Consider the following 18,527-nt stretch of genomic DNA (forward strand, 5'->3'; position numbering starts at 1 on the left):
AGGAGTACCTACTCCAAAGAAAATACTTACGCTTCATGGAATCAGATGTGCAAATTGAGAGGAGATTGTGGCTTGCCCTTGAATAACACTGCATGATTTGCAAGTGAAAATTCATTCTCAGACATTCACAAAAGCCTTGGTGTACCTTTCCCTCATCCTTGACACTGAATCAAGGAAACACAGGCATCTTACTGACCTCAAAGGAGAGCAAAACTTCAGTGAAAAAGAGTAAAACTTGGCAAAGACCTCATTTGTTGGAGGTAGGTAAACCAACAAAAGCCTGCAGCCCCAAATGCTGTTATCAAAAGGGAAGAGATTTCACTTTTCAGCTGGGACTGTACCCTGATGACATTTGGAAAGAAAAGTATGTAGGTTCCCAAACCATAACTACTGACAAGTTGTTCTGTTTTCAGCATTACTTATACTGCAATTTTCAAATACAGTTTGGGGTGGTATAAAGAGGAAGGACAGATATGAAGCTAGGAAGAGAATGCCTAGGCACAAGGGCTGTGCATATGCAATAGCCTGGGAATTTTCTGGTTTCTGCTATCTGGTTTCTAGCAGATTGGTGGTTTGCTCTTGGCTTTTACTTTTTTTACTACACTATAAATCTGCTAAACTCTTTTGTGTTGTAGAAGTTTAAGCACCTATGAGTTTGCATGATTTGGAATGGAATTTGCAATGCATGGAGGTGGTGGTGGGGTGCAAATATAAAAGGCAGACATTTATTTATGGAGACCAATAATAATGCACTGTAGGTTACTGAAGTATGTAGGCAGAACAACCATAATAATAATGACATCATAAATTTCTAAATTGCTGTTAGGGAGTAAGGCCTGAGGGGAGGCTGTAGCAAAGGTACAAACATTTTCCCTGTAATTGCTCTATAGTCCTGTAAGTAGTTCAGACTTTTCTTTTCCAGCTCTCCACCCTTCCCCCCCCCCCCCCCCCCCCCCCCCCCTTTTTTTTTTTCCCCTCAGTGAGTAATTGCAGTTCATGCAAGCTGGGTATTCTTGTAGGTTGCTTGTGTAACAAATTTGAAAGCTACTTTCTGTGTATATGTGTACATACACACCTACATATTAAACACTGGCATCAACTCCTACAGCAGGTAGTGGATTAGACAGTTTCAAAGCCCAGCCTGACAGGGTACTGGACTACCTCATAGATTCATATTCATAGAATGGTTTGGGTTGGAAGGGACCTTAAAGATCACCTAGTTCCCACCCCCCTACCATGGGCAGGGACACCTTCCACCAGACCAGGTTGCTCAAGGCCTCATCCAGCCTGGCTTTGAATACCTCCAGGGAGGGGGCATCCACAACCTCCCTGGGCAACCTGTTCAGGGTCTGACCACCCTCACTGTAAAGAATTTTTTCCTAATCTCCAGTCTAAATCTGCCCTCCTTAAGCTTCAATCCATGGCTTCAGTGATCTCCAACCCTGAAAGGTTGGACTAGATGATCCTTGAGGTCCCTTCCAACCTGGTATTCTATGAATCTATGAAAAAAAAATACATATGCTCATAGTGCAATGAGGTCATGATCTTATGGAAAGGTCTGCTGGGTACTTAGCAACACAAAAAATTAAAACCACTGCTAGAACCTGCTTGTCACTGAATACAGAGAGTGCTATGTGTTTCTATTTTGGAAAAGCCTAAACCCCCTTTTTATTTTGAGAAAATTGACCGTGAGACTTGAAATGCAGAGAGCTTGTGCTGTCACTGCCTAGACTTCCCTGTTTATAAAATGGGGCTGTCAGAACTCACAGCTTCTTGATTCAGTGAGTCAAGCAAATGGAATCGGGAGGAAATACTGGATTCCTTCGAGAGCCTTGTGAGCAAGTATTGCTGGCAATAAAAAAAACTCAGCATATTTTATTTTAAGCTTCTTACTTACCCTCCCCATGCACCTTAAACATTCACCTGGAGGCTCCCTCATGGCTCCTTCCTTCCTATTTCTCTGGAACGCTTTCTGTTGTCTCTTGTGCACAGTTGGTGCTATTTTCTCTTACAGTCTGTGCTCAGTCTGTCTCCCCAGAAGCAGACCTGCCAGGGTGTGACTGCCTGTTCTGAACAGGATGGGGTTTGTTGATGTGGATGGAGGTGTGGATGAGCTGGTAGTTCTGCATCTGGAAAATATATGCGAGGCCATGATCAGTTCACCTGTTCCTCTTCACAAGTCAGCACCAGCAAGGGCTGTATGAATCACATATTACTCAATAGCCTCTTAAGCACTAAAGAAGGCACAATCCCCTACCAGTTTCCAGGGAATTGTACTGAAGAGCCTTTCATTGTAGCCTGAAGGGTCAGCTGAGAAACAGTTTGTAAAATTATGTAGCATGCCAGGCTTTTAAGCTCTGTGAAGCTGAGCTGTATGTTCACATACTGGTATTCAATTTATCCCTGTCAATTGCCTGGTGCTAAGACTAATTTCACAGATCAGTTTTTCTCCAAATTTACTATTTTTAATTTTTTTTCTTTATACTGAGTATTTTAAATATCCAGAGCTTAGCACAATCCTGACTCTTTCTTTTCCATACTTAGTGGGCCTTAAAGCATTACCTGACTTCTGAGATGTCCAAAACTGATAGAGAGTTTAAATGCAAGAAAAATGCAGTAAAACCCACTGTAAATAATTTTTATGGGCACATATAATTCAGCAGACTTCTGGCTGCTATGATATCTTTTTTCAATCCAAGCTTTTCTCTATGTGGTAAACCACTGTGTAGTGTGGATAACCTTGACAAAGTATTGGAGTATTAAGGCCATATCTAAAGATTTTGCATTCTGAAATCATTCAGAGACTGTAAACATGCTCAGTGAAATAATTTGTGCTTCAATAAAAATGCTCCAGTGCTACTTCTTTCTTTGAGTGGATGTATTTTTCTCCTATTGTGTCTCAAAACTGTGTTCCCAGGTGATTCTTTAGCTTATGCAGTACAAAGGTTTTGTCTCATTGTCTGTCACTGCACAATTTTCTAATGTGTCTTTGGAGGTCAGATGTGGCACATGTCCCTGGCATATAACTGCAGATAAGCCTGCAGGTCACAGCTGGGGTGCAGGGCTGGCATGACCACAAGCACCTGTGCTAGACAGATCTCCAAAGCTGCTGCTTGGGCTAATGTCAAAGCCCAACAGATATAGCATAGAAGCGGAACACTGGGCTAGGAACAATTTCAAAAGAGTCTGAAAAACATATGTGACAAAGTCATCACTGTGGCAGATCAGTGTGTTGTCTTTGTGAGAATTAGGATCTGTCCAACAAAAAGATACATTTTTAGAGTACTACATATTTAGAGGCTTACAAAGCAAAGTATGGCAAAACATTGAGAACTATGAATATCTCCATACACTGAAAACAGCTTCATTAACAAGTAGAAGGCCAGAAAGACAGATGAGTTAAGGTGAATAAAGGAAGCTAATGGGACAGTAAATTATTTTAAAGCACCCAATTGATTTCATATAGCAATACAGAGGATAAAATACCTCTTTGTCATAGAGCCAAAGACCTTAGTGAAAGCTGCTGCTATCTAGTTAACTGAATTAGAACTTGTGAAATTTGGGGTTGTCTCACTGGCATCTGAAAAGCTGCAGCATATGCTCTTATTACCCTTGATACCATAAGCCTTGATGCTGGCCCTGTGTAGTACAGAGAACTAGAGGAGGTAGTTCAAATTCCCAAAAGCTTTGCTCTGAGGATAGTAAGATACTAAGCATGCAGAGTGTTACTGTGCAAATGCCAGTGTGAATTCTGTATTTTTAAAATGAGAAACAAAACCCCAGGTATTCAGCCGTCTAAAAAAAATCCACAAGACAAAACAAACCAAAAAATGACAACCAGCTAAAGAAACAAACAAAAAACCCCCCACCAAACAAACAAAGATGGACAGAGAGGTGAAACCAGAGAAAAGAATATGAAGAGATTAATGAAGAAAATGTGTTACGCTTGACATGAGAAAACAGAAGGAATGGCTAGAGCTAGCAGCAAAGTAAAAAGACAAACAGCATTCAAATACTACAGAAAACAGCTTTGTGTCATCAGTGTTGAAGGTCAAAGCCTACAACTTTTCTGCAGCTGCTCTTGCCTATACAAGTCTCTGGCTGCCTCTATTAAAAATAAATCCTAGATGCTATTTAAGTGATAGCTGGCATATACATATCAGAATTTGGGGAATGCTAAGCTTTCTTTGAACATTATCTACCAAAATGATTTATCGTGGAAGTGAGTTTTCAGTGACTCACCTGGTGGGAAAATAATCTTATTTTTCTGTAGTAGTAATGGCAGAATGATTAAAGCAAAGCTTAGGCTTCCTTATTGCATTTTCTGTGTGAATTTGTATTTATTATTGCTATTGTGTTGTGGTGCTCTCCATAAAGGCAAAAGACTTAGGAAAATTCCATACACTCATTTTTCAACAAGAGTAGGCAGTAAGGAGCCTCTGTACAAGGAGCCTTCAGCTGGAGGTCTGACAGACATATGGCAGCAAACTGTGTCTATTAGTAAATCTAATTTAGCAAATGTCTACACTGCAGTCACTTCTCCTCTGCTCTCAGGGTCTGCACTAGATGGTTTAAAGCAAAACCATACGTGCAGAAATGAGTTGTCATATCTGTAATGCCTGCAGGACAGACAGTCACTACAGACTGAGAGAGTCGAAGCAGATGTCTAGAGAATTCTTCAACTGACAAGTGTGAAGCAGCACTGATCATGGCTTGACACTCAGACAGTGTGCCTTGGCCAGCTTCATGATCTGCAGTAACTCAATGTCCAGCCTTGCAGTGGAAATGCCTCCTAGGGTTGTTGCACTGTACCACTGGTACCATGATCATGTGGCCCAGTGAGGATCTCCATTCCTCTGCCTTGCCTAACAAAAAAGCTGTCTGCAGAAAAGAAAGAATCTCATCTGTTTTGTATTTTCCTTCCTAATACTGTGAAAGTCGGAGTTGTTTCTTTCATTCCTGCTTGACTCTGAAAAAACTCCATGAGGCATCTCTGTGTTCAGTCCTTTCCCCACAGCCTTGAGAAAGCCCAGCAGCACACAAAGGATTATTCTGCCAGCACTTTCAGCATCTTCCTTCAGCTCTTATATGTCATCACAAATCTCAGCTGGGAGGCCTGAAGGCCACAGGCAGATCCTGCAGGGCCACCAGGATTGGCAAAACTGCAGAAGGAGTGCCCATGATTTAGAGATGAAACTTGAGGAAAGCCTACAGGCATATTTACTGCATGCAGCAGAGTGTCTTTGAAGTCCCCTGAATTCAGGGAGGAAAACTATCTCATACAGAGACTATTTCAACAAAGCCATTTTTATCATGTCATCACATTTGCTGTCTCACTGGAATGATAAAATTGCTGCATTTCCAGAAACCTGGGAGCCCTACTAATGGCCTTTGCTTTGCTGACTGTTACATAGGAAAAACTTTACTCTGCTTTACTCTGTTGTTCTCTCTTGTTTCTGAACAACTTTGAAAATTTTGCAGCTCCCAGCCTTTCAGAGGGATTTTTTTTTGGTGTGTATGCAACTTTTGCTTCACTGATGGGCAGAAATATGGAGGGAAAAAATAAAAGTATTTCTGACAACCAGAGGGAGTTTTCTAATAAAGACATTCTGACAAACCTTTGAGATGGCAAGGTCTTATTTTGCTTTCCTTCAGACAGGAGACATGTGCTGTTCAGTTCAAAACAAGAGAAAAACAATCAGTAAATTCCTGTACATAAACAATGAGCTTCACAAAAGAAATCTCAAAAGTCAAATTCTAATGGCTTCCTCCTCCTTCAGTGTTGCTGCATTAACAACTTTTACAGAGCAAAGCAAACATTTTGAGTTCACTGACCATAGTTCATCAATTTCAAGCACAGTCTAGTATGGCTGTGATTTATGTTCTGGACCTACAGGTCATAGTGTTCCATGTTCACTCTCCTATGGATTTATTCTTGACTGTTGAGGTCATGTCCTCCTGACTTCTGCTTTAGAGCTGCTTCCTCAGCTATCTGTTGGTTTGTTTTTTTGGTTTTTTTTTTTTTTTTTGGTCTGTTTTCTTTTCAACTGCTGTGTAGCTTCACTTGGTCTAAAAATGAAAAACCTCAGTTTATCCCCTCCAATGTCATATTCTTTTTTCCCCCCCACATATAAGAATGAATACAAAGTGACTTCCATAACAGAAAAGTAGAGTATCTTCATTACAGTGAGAACTGATAGAAGATACAGGGTTTGGTTTATTTTATGTTTGTTTGTTTTCTTTGTTTTTGTTTTGTTTTTTTATTTTTTGTTTTCTGGAGGATGCAGAACTCGCAAGATCATTCTGTTCAGCAGGATAAGAGACAATCCCCTTTTATTTTTCCCTCATTCAGTTGAGGGATAGAAAAAAACATGCCGAGTTTTGCAGCTTTCATGCAAACTGCCTGCTTTGGCTGTGTTTGTCCCACTAGTGCAGGAGTTAGGGAAGTCCAGAGATTCCTGCAAACACTTAGAGACATTGAATATCCCCTACTGTAGCAGTCACTGTGATATCATAATGGCAGATATGTTAGCTGTTAAAATATCAAAATTTGTAAAAGTAAAAATTAGAATGAGGCACATAACTTTGTGTGTGTGTTGCATGAAACTTCTGCCCATGTCATTTACAAGTAGAGAAAATTAGTTTCTTTAAATCAAAACAAACAACCAAACAAAAAACCAACCCTCTAGAACACATAGAGGCTCCCCTTAGAAGACTGATCTAGAAAATGAGCTATCAGTTTGCTTGCAGGTGATTCTGACACCAGATCTAAATGTTTGTTTGGCTGCTGTGAGATGTATTAAGCTACAGGGCATCCCCCTAGAGGTTTATAACGTGAATGACTTCTATATAAGGGAGATGCATTACACTTTGACTGCTTAAACCCTGCAGCCTGCAAAGGCAACGACTTGGAAGAAAGGCAGGACTTTGAGAAAGAATCATCTGGTGACAAGGAAGACTTTGAGATGGAGTGGTGATTATTTAGCTGTGGTTTTCTAATCAGTAACTATGGCACATTTCCTTGCACATAATTGTGTGATTAGGTTGCTGTCGTTTAAAAAAAAATAGCTTAAAATCTATGTAAAAGACCTTCTACAAATATACATCTAATACTCTTAAATACTTCTTGAACATATCCAGTACAATTTACAGGATATACTTCATAGGGCTTTGTAAGAATTTTTTTCCAGCTCTTTCTCCGAAGTGGAGAACCTTGAAGCTGAATCAGACTATTTTCTCTCCCTGTACTGAGGAAAGGAAAACATTTTTCCCTCCCACTGTACAAATGTAATTCAGGAATCTTGCTATTGTCCCTGCGTGTTACTAATATTAACTAGCACTTATGTGATGATCAAAACAAAGAGAAGCAAAGAAATTATTTTGCCAAAGCTACTGAGAAAGATAAGGAGGAGGATTTAGGTTTCCTGACTCAGAGTGTCGTACTGTTTACATTAAGCACCATATAGCCTTTGCATTTGTTGTATAGAACGTGAGAGCTGATAAAATAACTGACTACCATCTCAAATTTAGAGAAAATTCATGAAGCGTTTCTCTAGTTTTTGAAACAGAAGCTTTGAGAAGAAGCACAGAGATTAATATGAGTATCTTAGATCTGATTGTGCCCATGTCAAGGAAATTTCTTTACCTGTCCATTTTGAAATGCACCTCAATTTCTCTCTAAACACCTCTCAACACACCTATGCAGTCTACTCACTTGGGTGCCTTGTAGGTTTCAGCAGTTTGCAAGCCATTCCTAGAACTACTTCCAAATTCTGGAAAGTTTGAGGTATAAATCATGGGTCTCACCTTTTGCACTTTGCTTTCTGCACAATAACAGTTGAACTAGTGTTTGTTTTTTTCTGAGATGTCTGTAATTTCTATACGATTTTGGTCTTTAGGGTAATGAGTGCTTTCTCAGCAGTGTCAACTGTCTGAAAGGAGTCTTGTCATGATGGCTCCTGCAGAAATACAGTGGGCTGATACAAAACAATAGAATTGCCAGAAGCTAAGGTGGACACATCCAAGGTGGAAAGGACTAGGAAGTAAGATCTGCATTGATACTGCTCAAGCAGCAAAAGTATTTGTGATGTTACATACTTCACACACTGGAAAAGTGGCTGAGTGAAAAATTCTGATGGAAACTAGAGGCTAACAAGGGAAAAATGCAAGTGATGTGGCCAAGATTTACAGAGTATTTTGATTGATGGTTTGAAGCACCACTGATTTCAATGGGATGGCAAAACTTTTCATTATAAAGAGTGAAAATTTGTCAACTCTTGCTTTTTGTTATTAGCATACTCATCAACTAATCAGGATGTCCTGCTAGATTACAGCCTGAATAAATTGTGAACAGAACCAACTAACATAATCTTACACCTGAGCTAGTCAATATTACCATCTGTAAAATTCAGTTCTCCAGTTAGTATCATCTCACCATGTCAAACACAAAGTGATATTAGAAATAAAGAGACAGGCTTTTATCATTCAGGCATTTTTCTTTTGAAAACATACATAATTATGCTGTTAATGGGGGTTGCAGTACTTTAAAAGCCTCATGTACTGATACTGGTACTGTTCTGTACATAAAAGGAACACCTAGAAAAATCTAATTTACTGCCTCAAGATATCTTCATTCTTCTCTTCTTTTGTACTACCAGTTGGCTTATACAAAAAACAAGGTTCTTGGTTCACTGTTGCATTGAAAAGTTTCTGTGCTCAGTTTTGTCATTCTCGTTTAAGCTTGCAATATGAGAATAACAGCAAAATTCATGTTAACACTCTCCTCAAATCAGCCTCTTCTCTTTCTTTTAGAAATAAACACTTCATTGAATACAAATGTCTAGGTCTGGATAACCTATGCTTTCTCATCTCAGTAGTTCAGTTTCTCAACGGAAAGGAAAAACAATCCATTTTTTTTGACATTGACTCTACATGACTGACAAGAAGTGGATAAAAGAATGGCTGAAAATTAATCAGGTTCATCCCTCAGAATAATCTTGTCTGAGAGAAGACTTCTTCATTAATTAGACCTGGACTTGCTACTGTGAAGTTTTAATGAAAATAAAAAAGTGGCTAAAATGATGAAGGCTTTGGTTTAATCCTGGATCTCTGTTTCATCCATTTGAATTATTCTTCTGGCTTTAATAGGGGAGCCACCAATGACCCGAAAGCAAATGTTTGGCTATGTCTATATTAGCAAGAGTGTTAGCTCAGTAGGAGCACAGTATTAGATCAAACCAGTTGAGGCTGGAGCCCCAGTATTGCATGCAATTTGCACATTTAACTCCAGGCTGCATTTAGCTTGGTCTGCAGAACTGAATGTCCTCACCATGTATGTGTTTAGATACTGTCCTGACCCCATACCACTGCTTAAAGCCCATTAGGGCTTTGTAGTACATTAGATCTGCACCAGAATCAGGGGTTTCTGTTTGATTTAATTTGAAATAAATTCAGTTCTCATGTGCCAAAAATGCTCTGCAAAATGGTACAAAATGCTAATGCCTGTGTCAGCCAACAACACATAGACCTTTTCTCCTGTTTCTGCAAGTACCATGTTCAATGGGAAACTTCACAAGCTTCCAGTTTCAATATGCAAACCTAAAGATATTTCAAATTAATGTTGTTTTCTGAATATGTCTTGAACTAGCAGTATTATGCATAGATGTTCTATGCATAAATCACACACTAAAATCATATTGCCTCAATATCATAAGTGAAAGGTGAATTCATTTAGTGTATGACACACAGTCAAGGGGTTGATGTTAACAACTGGTGTAACAGAACACCAGAAATTCACTTTAGATGAACATAGAGCAAAGTTATTTATGGAGTGGCTGAGAGAATATTGAATGCATTGCAGGACTGCATATTGTCATTCTCCATAGAATTTATTTGGCTCTTAATATTGTAGCAATCTCAATACTGTCATTATTATACTGCCAGTTTTTGTTTGGTTGACTTTTTTTTTTTTTTTTGTTCAAATAGAGGATATTCTCTTACATCTCTAAGAAGATGTAGCAGACTATACTAAGTAGTGATCCCTTTTATATGTATGCTAGCAGCCCTGAAGAAAAGTTCTGGCAGTTCTGGTGGATGAGAAGCTGGCATCTTGGGCTACATTAGAAGAAGCATGCTCTGATGGTGAGGTGATTCTGCCACTTTCCTCTGGTAAGACATCACCTGAAGTACCACATACAGCTCTTGAGCCCTCTGCACAAGAAGGACTTGGAGAGGGTTCAGAGAGGGCCACAAAAATAATCAGGGGGCTGGAACACTTCTCCTGCTATGAGGACATGAGGACAGGCTGAGGGAACTGGGGTTGTTCATCCTGGAGAAGACTCTAGGGTGACCTAATAAGAGGCCTTCCAGTACCTGAAGGGGGCTTACAAGAAGGCTGGAAAGGGACTGTTTACAAAGGACTGTGGTGATATGATAACAGGCAAGAGTTTGAAATAAGAGAAGAAAAGGTTTAGTTTGGATGTTAGGAGGAAGTTCTTTACCACTGGAACGGGTTGCCCAGGGAGGTAGTTGAGGCCCCATCCCTGGAGATATTCATGGTCAGGCTCTACAGGGCTCTGGCAACCTGATATAATGGAGGATGTTCCTCCTGGTCTGCAGTCTTCAACAGCAACCTTTTAAATTGATGTCATGTATGTTTGTGCCTTTAAGTGTGTTTTACTTCACTGAAGGCCAAGATCCATATTTTTGCAAAGGCAGCACAGATATATGCTATGCAACTAAAGAGTCATTTTCTATTTTATGTGAAAAAGTTGCACTGCAAGGTCTTGCAGGATATCAGTTCTCATTTAAATAAACAGGAGCTATGGATACTCAGCATTTCACAGACTGAAGGCAACCCTTTCAGTAAGTGCTTCCATTAGTGGTTTGTATACTTCTGTAATAGTGTGAGAGCTGAAATCCCTGTCCCACACCGACAATGACCAGGCTAGCTCAGTCTGGAAGCAAATGCAAGCTGTATTTACAAGCAAATCTACAATCTGTGATGCAATGCAATGAATATGTACAAATATACACTATTCACAACATTTACAAATATGATCAATCAACAGAAAAGCACAACCAAGCCCCCTTTGCTTCCCCCAAGGGGCCTTTCCCCAAGGGTCCTCCCTGCCAGCCAGAAGGAATCCCCCCAGACCCTCCTGGCAGAAAGTCAAGAAGCAAAGAGGCTGTTAGACTTAGCTTGTCAAGGTCAGTGTGTAATCTTCAGCCAGAAAAGAAGCAGCAGGCAGAAGCCGCAGGCAGAAGCCGAGCAAGCCACGAACTGCCCAACTCCCCAACCATGTTTTGAGTAATAGTTCTTAAACATTTCTATCTCTCCAATGGAAGTGTTTAGAACAATCATTATTTTGCTTTCTTACACCCAATAGTGATTTATTTACATTCTTTCACTATCTCTGTCTCGAACTTTGTGAAGAAAAATTAAAAAGACTGTCTTAAAACCATCACAATTTCCTACTTTCACACTGTGGTATCTACTTTTTGGGCATGTTCAAGCCAAACATATCAGCAAGTATCCTTTATTCTGTGAGTCAAGATCTTTCTGTGCACCTTGAAAAAAAAATCATGAAGCTTCACGTTTGTTTGGATTTTTCATTTTGTTTATTTAACTAAAAACCCCAACAAAATTGCTAACTTAATGTCCAGATAAATGGCTCCAGTGATAAGAACTGTTGACCAAATAAAAGCATAGTTCACTACTGCTGGGGCATGGTATACATTCCAAAAAATTAGTGTTCGTTTAAGAAATACCAGCATAGTTTTAGGGTATAGGAGACATCCACATTGCCTGTAAGATGTAGCTATTGAGCTGGGACACAGAGTGCATGTGCACAGCAAGGGTTATTATTAACAGATAAAGGCTTTTCAAATCAATAGACACTTCTGCAAGCTTTCATTCTAGACCACAGCTTTTCCCACATGCTGTCAACTGTAACCAATAAATCTAAACATGTATTTACTGTACATGCTCTACCACAGTGTTTTTAGGAGAGCACATGAGTTCTAACAGCTATACAAATAGGCAGTAAACTAGGACTCTTTTGCAAATGAATAATTTTCCCTTTTCTTAAAAAATACTACATGCTGCCAAGACAGATGAAGAAATAGGGGATCAATACAAGGTATTAATCTCTTCAGAATTACTATTATATGCAGTCCTTTAAGCACATGTCTAGAGCTAATGAATTATTGTATTTGAAGTTAAACTGCAGATTAAATTTAGAGAATGCAGAGGGAGGCAGCCAAAGAGAGGGAGAGAAATGAATCTGTGTAAGGGGGAGGGCAGTGACATTTTGATTTGACACATTAGTGTCTTTATATTACTGTTCTGCCAGTAAAGAGCCTCTCTGGAGGTGTATGAAAGATTTTGCACTTAAAACTAAACCTGCAAAATAATCTTTGCCTTGCGGATTAATGTTAGAAATTTTTTCCTTTGCTTGTCTAGGGCAGTTCTGATTCTCTCTGCAGACATTTTAAACATTTTTTTTCCCCCATCTTCCTTCAGGTTTGGATTCCTAAAATGTGCTAGTCATTATGGGAGAGAGAAAAACAGTCACAGCTTTGTACCTCATTTTTTTCTCTAATTGAAGTTCCTTCTACACTTGTCACAACCTCAGAACACAAGGCACAGGGAGGTAGAAGAGCCTTCAGGTGGCAAGCAGGCACGTGGAAATTAAATAAATCAAGGTGTCAGAGACACAAGTGAGAGCAAACTCTTATTTAAAATACTTCTTTTCTCATGGCTGTATTTCTATCCAGCCCCAGACTCAGCTTCTTCTCCCACTCTATGCATCTGCTTATAGTTATCCTGGCTATCAAGATTTTCAGTATACTTTATGCCACACCTTGGGTCTTTCCCTATCATAATTTGCTCTGTCATTGTCCTTTAAACCCTATGTCTAAATAACCTTGCTTTCACCAGGCACTAGTTTCTGCCTTAGAATATTTTATGATTATCCACTGTATTCTAGTCCCAGGTTCCTTTGATGATATTCCTGTTTCTTCAGAGATCAAAATTCTAATTCATGTCCCTTCTACTACCTCCTTGCTCAGTTTCCCAGTTGTGGTTGCAATTGTGATGGCAAATGCTGATTGTCCTTCAATCAGACAGTGAAGAAGGGAAATAAAAATAAGGTCTTCCTGAACCATCTGAAGTCTTTTGGCTTTGCCACTCCTTCCTCTATAAGAACATATGACTCTGAAGAGCCAGAAGAGAAGCTGATGAAAAATCGGATAAAAATATTTTCTGAATCTAGAAACATCAGGTTGCACAACTAGTTACTGCTGTGAAGAACAAAAAAGACAGCTATAGGCATATTTATTATTTTAAAGACAAGTGCAAGCCAACACAAGCTTAAATTCCTTCAATTTCCTTGTTTGCCTTTTCTTAGAATTAGCCACTATAATTCTATGTGAGGGTTATTTTCTGAAACTGTAGAATGCAAATCAGAGCCTTTTTAATCTTTATAAATTCTCAGTTTTCATTACTTGCAGCAGCAATGAGCTCCATAGTTTATTGGAACATACTGAGTAGATACTTGCACTTATCAATATATAGTCTACCATCCCTCATTTACCTTGCATTTCAATCTTTCCTCCATGAAGCAGGAGGAAAGTTAATTTAAATTTGTTGCAAAATTATGAGAAATTTATTATTTCTTTTCCCCCAGTGCATATTTTCTGTCCTTCAACAGTACTGAGCATAACCATGGCCTCTGTGTGCTCAGCGCCTGGTCTCCCTGACCCTCCTCACTTTGCTCTTCTGTAACCTACATAAATTCTGCAACCTGCTTACTTTGCTACTCCAAGCCATGACTTTACCAGAACACATTGACCTCGGGATGGGATTTTGAGACACACTGTGTTTTATCACAGCAAAAACTGACAGTTTAATTCCAGTCTTTCACTTCTGTCTCTCAAAAAATTTTGATCCCCAGTAACGCTTTAGTTCACAAATATTTACTTTTGTTACTAATTTCCTGTGCAGGACCTTTTCAGAGGACTGAAGAAACTGCCTGCTATCTATTACTTTAGTGACACTTGCTGACTTTCAGCACAGCAGTGAAACTCTTCAGAAAACTCTGCAGGCTAGGCTTTATCACATCTTGGTCTTTCAGATGTTTATTGTTTTAATTCCTGATATGGATGCAATGTTTATTCATCTGTAACTTCTTGGATCACTTTCGAAGCCTTTTTAATTAGAGACATAAAATTTGCCACCCTCTAAGCTACTGATATAGCAAGCATTTTTAATTAAAGCCTGTACACTTTATGAGCTGCTTTGTCCCCTCAAACTTAAGCTTCTGCATTCTCCAGTGTCTGTCAGTTAGGCCTGTTGACTTCAAGTTTTTCAATTATCAGTTTCTTTCAGCATCTTTTCTTATGATAACTCCGACATTAAGAGCTCCTCATCATTACTGACATTCAAAGCAAGCCCCACACAGAAAGTCCCACTCATTCTTTACAGCAGAGAATGATGCAAAGAAAAACTGCTAGAACTATCTACATCTTTTTTAATTGCTCTTTTCATTTCCAAGGACCTATGCTCAAATGAATCAGCAGTTGTGAATTTGCAGTTTCACACATCTCCATATGCTGAAATCAGGCTTATAATGTCCATTCACCTTGGCTTTTTTCCTCTAGTGAAACCCATGCAGGGTATATATTGGTTAGCACAGTCACTAGTAATCTCTTGAGGCTGTTTTTAACCTCAGTGCAAGGCTCCTTCTATGGTTTTCCTTGTTCTTCCCAGCTGAAATACAAAATTAGCAGTAATGCATGAATTGCCACAATATCTGATGCATTCTTTGAGAAGAACTATGCATATTTAGCTAAACTGTTGCTCCAATATGTTATATTATAAGCATAATAGAAAAAAATATAGCATGAAAATAAAGGTTATTTTGAACACAGTTCAGAGAAAGAGGAAGCATATTGGTAATCTCATGCATGACAAAAAAACATATGCTAATCTTTATTTAATTAGAATTCTACCACCTACAATTTATTTTTTTTCCCATGACATGGATTTTCTCGTATCAGTAATGTAACAAAAGGGAACTAAACTGTAAAAACCCCCAAAATCCCACTGCCAGGGTTTTCTGTTGCAGACCCTAAGTACAGGCTAATTTCTACTGTTAAGATCTCCCACTAAACTCTTCCCAGAAGACAAACAGAATTGGCCTAATGTTTATGTTTACATGACAGGAAAAGACCTACAGGTACATTGTCTGCTAACATGCAGCAGAAACTCTTGATGGAATGTCACCATCTGTGTCTGTGCCTAAAATGGAACTTACTTTTGAACATGTGATTTAAATTATTCTTTTACCAATTAAAATACCAGAATGCCAAAGTGATGACAAGCTTTTCCCTGTCATCTTCTTAAAATTATGACAGACGTCTCTTTTTTTTCCCCTCAATCTCTCTCTAGAAGTTCATAGGAAGTAAATTTTCAGAGCAGTGACATTAATGGGACTCATGCAGTTAAATCCTTGTACATCACATTGAAAATGTACTTGCTAGTGTACTAATGAAAATTTAGGTCCTTTAATATTTATGATGTTCTATGGGACATGATAAATGTAGCTCTTATTTAAATTAATAGGTGGAAAATCTGCCATATATGCAGCTTACTGCATTGATGTAATAGGATTTAAACTGCATTGTCCAGTAATATCAGAATAATTTCCATTGTTCCATTCATTTGCTGTTTGACACCCCCTCCCTTGATAGTTGCAGATTTTCAGCTGGATTTCCCTTCCAGGGTTTAATGTCCTTCTTAGAAGGGCTGTGATGTAAAGACCAAGATCATGGGGAAAGAGAGCATTTTAATTGAAAAAGTGTGTTTGAAATGCTGAAAGCTGTTGGCTTTCCTGGGAGCTTCATAGCTACTGTTTTCTTTGGTTTGCTTTGAAATTTTCCATCAGCTGCTTGCTAGCAAGGGATATCTTGAATGGATGCTGATGGTCAGAAAGGAAGGACAGGGACAAGTGGTGTGGGACTTAGTGGTAGATAATTGTTTTAATCCTCAAATATGGCACTGACAGCTACAGAGCTGTGATTACTTCTGGATCTCCCTAACATTCATAGCTCTAGTTGAGCACTAATAAATGCTCAGAAACTAATTCTCCAGCATGACCACTGCTGTGTCTTCACAGAATATATCTGGTTGGAAGAGACCTCAAAGATCACCCAGCCCAACCCTCAGCCCAGCACCTAAGGCTCAACACTAAACCATGTCCCCAAGCACCAGGCCCTGAGTCTGCTTGAACAACCCCTGGGATGGTGACTCCACCACTTCCCTGGGCTTCCCTGACCATTCCATTCCAATGTTTGAGAATCCTCTCAAGTAAAGAAATATTTCCTAATATCCAGCCTGAACTTCCCCTGGTGCAGCTTGAAACCATTTCCTTTAGCCATGTTGCTTGTCACCAAGGAGAAAAGGCTGCCCCCTCCTCACTCCAACCTTCCTTTAGGTAGTTGTAGAGAGCAATGAGGTTTCCCTTCAGCCTTCTCTTCTTTAGACTGAACAACTCCAGCTCCTTCAGACACTCCTCACAGGCCATGTGCTCCAGGCCCTTCACAAGCCTTGTTGCCCTTCTCTGGACATGTTCCAGCACCTCAATATCTTTCCTGTAGTGAGGGGCCCAAAACCAAACACAATACTTGAGGTGTGGCTTCACCAGTGCTGAATACAGGGATTGTTCCTGCTGGCCACAGTGTTTTTAATGAAAGCCAGGATGCCATTAGCTTTTTTGGCCACCTGGGCACACTTCTGACTCATATTCAGTCCACTACCAACCAATGCCTCCAGATCCCTCTCCAAGTTGCATCTTTCCAACCACTCAACTGCAAGTCTGTAGCTTACCATGGGGCTATGACCCAGGTGCAGGACCTGGCACTTGGCACTTCATACAATTAGCTTTGGCCCATCTGGCTACCTGCTACTGTTAACTAAACTCTATTAGGAAAGAAAATTCAGATTCACCTCACATTGTCCTCTGCTGTCCCTTATATAAACCATGTCTTTGCCAAAAATCTAAGGTTATTGCCTTGTACTACTTGTCTGCTGGAACAGGGACCCTGCCTGATCCATGTATGACAGAGAAAGGTGCTCAAAGGGCTGATTTCTAGAATTATGTCCCTAATACTCCCATACAGGAGATTATTATTCTGTCTCAGGTGCTTGCTCTTTCTTCTGTGCACTTCTCAAAGCACAATGAGAAGTCTGTCTCTTTTGCTAAAACTCCTAGAAATCCCATGTCAGAGTATTCCTTCATCATTGTCATCATGCATGCTGTTAAAACTTGCTGTCTTCCTGTTGCCTTAATTAGTTATTTATTGCTTTTGTGTCTGAAAGACTTTAAGAGCAATGTAGTCCTTGGAGAATGAAATGCTTTTGTAAAATAACAGCAGCTGAAGAGTAGCACCAAAATAAACTAATGACAGAGTATTTGTTCATCTAAAGATTCAGTGGAAGAGGGACCATGGGAGCTGTGGCAGCCTGACAGCATGAATTGTGCCAGTAGCAGAGTTCAAGTTCTCATTGTCTTTATCCTTCAAGAATATAATTAGATCTACCTATTAAAAGGATCTCTAATAAAATCAAGGTTTTCATACTAATTATATAAAAGAATGAAGAAATAGCACATGACTAAGCAACACTGATTTCTGTCTGGTTACTGAATGGTTTATCTCCATGACAAACTGTAGTTTTACCAAAGCTTAAATTCATTACTACTTACATAGTCAGAACCTGACAGGTACGAAATTCAGTTTAATCAAGGAGGGAAGTGAGAGAAAAAGAATCTAGGGAGAACAGTTGGTTAAGTTTTTTTCTTAAAATATTAAGCAAAGAGCAGCCTGTTTTTAAAAGCACCTGAGCACTATCTCTTTCCTAAAAAGAATGCCAAATAAAGACCATCACCCTAAATCCATTCCATTGATGCTGCTCAATGCAAACAACTCCAGTGGAGAGTAGTCCTTGGGTTTTTTTAAAAACTAAATATCTCTTTCTCCAGATATGACTCTGTGTATGTATATTTGGTTTTATTCAAAGTTTATTTTCTTTTTCCTTTTGTTAAAAAGTGGCATAATTCAAGTGTCTTTTACTGCCTCAAAATTGTTGAAGAAGTTTCTCGTTCAAAAGTATTATAGCCCTTGTAATCATCTCCTGTTACTCCTTTAGGGACCTGAAAACATAGCAATCAGATTTCATGCTTTGCCTTAAAGATCCAACATAATTGTATTATGTGTTAGATAAAGGGGACCAAATATTTTGTATATATGTACATATGAGAAAAAGATAAACAAATATAAAAAACTCTAGTATGGGTTGCAGCCTTCTTTCCTTGTCATGATAGTAAAAATGGCAAAAATAGGAGCATTGTTGCTATGCATCTTATGGTCCTTGCTCATGTCCCCATGGTAACTAGCAGAAGTCATTCGCATTCTGCAGAAGCATCAGGGAGATGCATGCATGAAGTAGTTCAGAAAGATAGGTGCTC

This window comes from Indicator indicator, chromosome 1, assembly GCF_027791375.1.
Source record: "Indicator indicator isolate 239-I01 chromosome 1, UM_Iind_1.1, whole genome shotgun sequence".
Lineage (NCBI taxonomy): Eukaryota > Metazoa > Chordata > Aves > Piciformes > Indicatoridae > Indicator > Indicator indicator.